The sequence below is a fragment of the Bufo gargarizans genome, chromosome 2 (genome assembly GCF_014858855.1).
Source record: "Bufo gargarizans isolate SCDJY-AF-19 chromosome 2, ASM1485885v1, whole genome shotgun sequence".
In the NCBI taxonomy this organism is placed as follows: domain Eukaryota; kingdom Metazoa; phylum Chordata; class Amphibia; order Anura; family Bufonidae; genus Bufo; species Bufo gargarizans.
Genome location: NC_058081.1, coordinates 13,207,811 through 13,213,689, shown reverse-complemented (window position 1 = coordinate 13,213,689; position 5,879 = coordinate 13,207,811).

Below are 5,879 nucleotides of genomic sequence, written 5' to 3'. Positions count from 1 at the left end.
ATCACTGTAGTTATGCTCAGATATGTGCCCCCTCACGTAGTTATAGCCATATATGTGCCCCTTCACAGTAGTTATACCAGATATGTGCCCCTCACAGTGGTTATGTCAGATATGTGCCCCCTCACAGTGGTTATGCCAGATATGTGCCCCTGACAGTAGTTATGGCCAGATATGTGCCCCTCACAGTAGTTATGGCCAGATATGTGCCCCTCACAGTAGTTATGGCCAGATACATGCCCCCTCACAGAGGTTATGGCCAGATATGTGCCCCCTCACAGTAGTTATGCCATATATGTGCCGACTCACAGTAGTTATTCCAGATTAGACCGCCCCCTCAATAAAGAGGCCAACTTTTGTGTGACCTCACTCTAGTTGATTGCCCCCTTTTGCAGCTTTATAGAAAAAAAAAAACATACTTACCCTCCTCCCTGAGACACGCTCCCACACTCACATCGTGCTGCTGGCTGTGCTGGAGGCCGATTCCCGGGCCTTCAGCGCTCTTCCCACAGCCAGCAGCGCGATGTGCGGCCAGCAGGGGGAGCACCTGAGGTCTGGAGAACAGTGAAGCAGGGAGCGGAGAGGGCTCTGAAAACTAACAGCCCGGCAGTGACAAGAATTCCCGGGCAAGGTGAGTGCGCCCCCTTCCCTCCTTGCCTCTGTGCCCCCTCATGTTTGAAGAGCACTCTGACGGGGCCCAGAATTCTCACTGTACCTCATGCCGGACCCCGTCAGAGGACTCCCATTACATATGAGTGCAGCGGGCCCCTTCCCCCCGCCAGTCACACCATCTGCGACCACGATCATTACGCCCCTGAGTGTGTACCAATAATTTGTTTTTCTAATCAAAATCCACCATAACTGGAAATGCAGAGTATTCTGTAAGCTTAGAAGGAAATATGCCTTCAATGGGAAAAAATGACTTGCAATATTTCCATAATACTTTAATATACTTAAAAATAGTGAGATAGAAGTAAAGATTACTGGGCACTCTCACTATCCATGAGACCACATAGTTTATTATAAGATAGCGATTATGAACAGAAATATTTTTACATAAAATTAATATAGTACCTAAAAATACATTATAACATACAGTATAAAATCCAGAATAATGGCTCTAAAATCGATATGATACCACTATATGGTTTAAGTCCAAAAGCCCTTTTGCTGCTGACAAAATCTGTGCATACAGTTCAAAAAGTTCAGTCCTCTTTCCCTCAAAGGGTATTGGTTTGTGACTTGGTTGCAGTGATAAATATGCGGCGTCCCGCTATACTCACTGTTTTGCTGGGGCTTAGTTGACTTTTTCCACGGATACTTTGTTTTGCTGGTGTTCCGGTACAGTTGATGCCTGTGTCCGACACTCGTTCGTGCTTCTATGATTCCTCTCGATCCCTTTTTTTCGACTGCCGCTCCGTAGATATAAGAGCCGGCACTCCGCGCTGGACTTCGTTTGCACGTGTAGCTCGTGCCTCTATGTAACAGTCCTGTATAAGTGCGCGTCTCGGGATTTAGATAAGCACTAAAGGTATCACCGCAGATATAGTTAACATCCGTCAGGGGGTCTTTTGCACCAAACGCGTTTCGGGGTGTTAATACCCCACTGAGGAAGGGTGATTCCTCTTTTACTGTGAGTACCTCCACCAGAGATTTTGCCAGTCCTGTGCGCCACATATTACATATATCACGTAAAAATAGTGATATTAAAATTGCATATCTAAAATAACACCTGCCACATTCGTCGTCCTGGCAGGAATCTGCTCAAATTGAATTTAGCACAATAGATTTTTCCAGGGCTTAGATTCTTAGGAGCACATTTATTAAGACCCGCGTTTTAGATGCCAGTCTTAATAAAGCCCTAAACTAGCGGAGGATCTGTTGAGGCGCCAGTCTCTACATAACTTCGGCACATCCAGAGAAAGTTCTAAACTTAAGACGCTTCCTAACTGTCTTACATTTAGACCTTTTTTCTGAGACTAAAACAGGCTTAGAAAATGTTAGACCTGGCGTCAGTGGGGCAAAGTCGCAGATAGCGGAGCAACTAAATGTTATGTCGCTATCTGCACCTGAAATACGCCAAATTGTTGGGTCTGTCTGTTCAGAAGATGAGCTACTGTACTTCTGAGTACCGATTTTGTTTTACTTCTTACTAGTATGTGTTTCTCATCTTTTCTTTCTCTGCGTAAAACATGTCTGCTAAAATGGGGAAATATTAAGCAAAAACTTTAATTTTAAATTTCCCAAAACTAAAGTTTATAGGTCTGCGATCAGAGGAGATAAGGATGGGGTTTTTGAACTTTAACGTACCTGATCCTTTTGTTCTCGGGAAGATAAAGACTTGGCCACAGAAGTCAGGCAGCAGGTTCCTCCCCTTTCACTCTATTAAAGAACATGTGTTGCGGATGATGTAATATAGGACATGAGCACTAACCTCTAAGTATGGCACCTAGCACACAGTGTGACTGCCTAATACTGATGATTGGACTGCGTGGAGGAGCACACATTGTCAACTATAGCATCACATGAAAGTAGGTCTTGCAGTAGCACAGATAGGCTGTGCCATATAGCAGGGCTCTAAAAAGTATTGTAGTAACCAAACTGCAAGCTTGGATGTAGCTAAGCTGAACTCCAGGATGTAGCAAAGTCATATAGTAGAAATGAAGGGCCATCATTGAAGAGCTGAAGAAGTGCTGTAGCAGAGCTTTGAGGACTGGTTTAGCAAAGTTGGATGGCTGGTGTAGTAGAGCGAGATAGCTATTCTAGCAGAGCTGAGCTGGAGAGACAACGTAGCAGAGATTTGGAGAGATGACGTAGCAAAGCTAATGTAGCAGAACTGAGATGAACAGTATGGATTGCAGAACACAGGAACAATCTGTATAATCAGATGACATCCTGCACCTCAGCTAGGTTTAGATAAAGAGAGGCACATGGCGCTGGGTCTGGGACTAGTTACTAAAAGCAGTCCTCTTATCTTTGAATTTTTTCTGAACGCTGTATCACACTGGGCGATATTTCGGCCGATAATCGCTAAAGAGCATTCACATGTTGAATCATCTTGAAATGTAATGCTGCCTCCGATTGCTTAAAAATGAGTGCTTGCCGGTGGCAGATTGTGCTAATAGCGATGCACTTCGGGCGCACCACTAGACAGTATGTGGATGAGCGACAGAATAGCGATCGCTCCTCTCCATGCTGTGGAGGGAATCGCTGCATGTAAAAGTCTCCTCTGCTATCTAGCAAGCGATTGCCTGGAGGGAATACTGGCTTAGTACAAATATCCTGTATACATAACTTTTTGGAACAAAATTCACTTCTAAATTGACTTCTGCATTAGACATAGTAAGGCTGCCACTTAGTGGCTCTTGCCGTTTACTGTAGCCACCCATTAGTCTCTCACTGCTACACCTACAACTGCCTACATTATGCTGCCTGACCTCCAGCCTCACAAACATCCTTTGACCCCAATATAATCTATCTCCACTCAATCAGTCTTGCTCAAACTTTTACCCCAGGCTACAGATTGAAATTAAGCATACATCGCACCCCCAAATCAGTCCATACGCCCCAAGTTCATACTGCCGCCACCTGTTTAATTCAAGGTAATGAAAAACACATAATCTGCTCCCCAGCAGTCAAACAGTTAACTATTCTATGAATAGCTATGGATTCTTACAGCACAAAGACTAAACAATGCTATCGTTTTATGCAAAATGGTCAGCACTTAAAAAAGTACAAAAATAAAACAATTTATAAAGAACTGTCATCATAAAATAAACAAGAGAAATAACAATGTACTTTACACTTACAAGTTACAGCTTCTTCTTCATTCTTGAGGATAATGGGACACACTCAGTCTTGGCTGACCATAAAAAAGTCAATTTATTGTTTTTAATGTGTTTTATAATTTCATTTATTGGTTAATGTTTGAGAACCACCAAGCAAAAAGTTGGGACACTAAACAAATTGTGAATAAAAACTGAATGCAATGATGTGGAGATGGCAAATGTCAATATTTTATTTGTAATAGAACGTAGATGACAGATCAAACGTTTAATCCGAGTAAATGTATCATTTTAAAGGAAAAATACGTTGATTCAAATTTTCACGGTGTCAACAAATCCCAGAAAAGTTGGGACAAGTAGCAATAAGAGGCTGGAAAAAGTAAATTTGAGCATAACGAAGAGCTGGAAGACCAATTAACACTAATTAGGTCAATTGGCAACATGATTGGGTATAAAAAGAGCTTCTCAGAGTGGCAGTGTCTCTCAGAAGCCAAGATGGGTAGAGGATCACCAATTCCCACAATGTTGCGCAGAAAGATAGTGGCGCAATATCAGAAAGGTGTTACCTAGCGAAAAATTGCAAAGACTTTGCATCTATCATCATCAACTGTGCATAACATCATGCGAAGATTCAGAGAATCTGGAACAGTCTCTGTGAGTAAGGGTCAAGGCCGTAAAACATACTGGATGCCCGTGATCTCCGGGCCCTTAAACGACACTGTACCACAAACAGGAATGCTACTGTAAAGGAAATCACAGAATGGGCTCAGGAATACTTCCAGAAACCATTGTCAGTGAACACATACCACCGTGCCATCCTCCGTTGCCAGCTGAAACTCTACAGTGCAAAGAAGAAGCCATTTCTAAGCAAGATCCACAAGCTCAGGCGTTTTCACTGGGCCAGGGATCATTTAAAATGGAGTGTGGCAAAATGGAAGACTGTTCTGTGGTCAGACGAGTCACGATTCGAAGTTCTTTTTGGAAATCTGGGATGCCATGTCATCCGGACCAAAGAGGACAAGGGCAACCCAAGTTGTTATCAGCGCTCAGTTCAGAAGCCTGCATCTCTGATGGTATGGGGGTTGCATGAGTGCGTGTGGCATGGGCAGCTTGCATGTCTGGAAAGGCACCATCAATGCAGAAAAATATATTCAGGTTCTAGAACAACATATGCTCCCATCCAGACGTCATCTCTTTCAGGGAAGACCCTGCATCTTTCAACAAGATAATGCCAGACCACATTCTGCATCAATCACAACATCATGGCTGCGTAGGAGAAGGATCCGGGTACTGAAATGGCCAGTCTGCAGTCCAGATCTTTCACCTATAGAGAACATTTGGCGCATCATAAAGAGGAAGGTGCAACAAAGAAGGCCCAAGACGATTGAACAGTTAGAGGCCTGTATTAGACAAGAATGGGAGAGCATTCCTATTTCTAAACTTGAGAAACTGGTCTCCTCGGTCCCCAGACGTCTGTTGAGTGTTGTAAGAAGAAGGGGAGATGCCACACAGTGGTGAAAATGGCCTTGTCCCAACTTTTTGGGGATTTGTTGACACCATGAAATTCTGATTCAACATATTTTTCCCTTAAAATGGTACATTTTCTCAGTTTAAACTTTTGTTCTGTGATTTATGTTCTATTCTGAATAAAATATTAGAAGTTGGCACCTTCACATCATTGCATTCAGTTTTTATTCACGATTTATATAGTGTCCCAACTTTTTTGGAATCTGGTTTGTATTAGGCAAAACCTGAGATAATAATAGATAGTGAATAATAATGGGGGAGTCCACAAATACTAAATGTCCCCACATTAATAAGTTGGGGGATATAGACAAAATATGCCATTCATAGACGTTTATGTAAACCAACACTGACCCTCCCCCCACCCCATGCCTGGATCCACAATACTGACAGTACTTACCTGGTCCTTGATGCTGGTTTCCTTCCTAGATTGCTCCACGGCCATCTTGTCAGCATTGTGGGTCGGGGCATTGTAGAGGGGGCTTGTTCAGTGTTGGATAACCCTGTTAAGTGTTACACCTTGCACTTTGTATTGGCCAAAATACAAATCCCCTCAGCTTTGGCCATATTGAT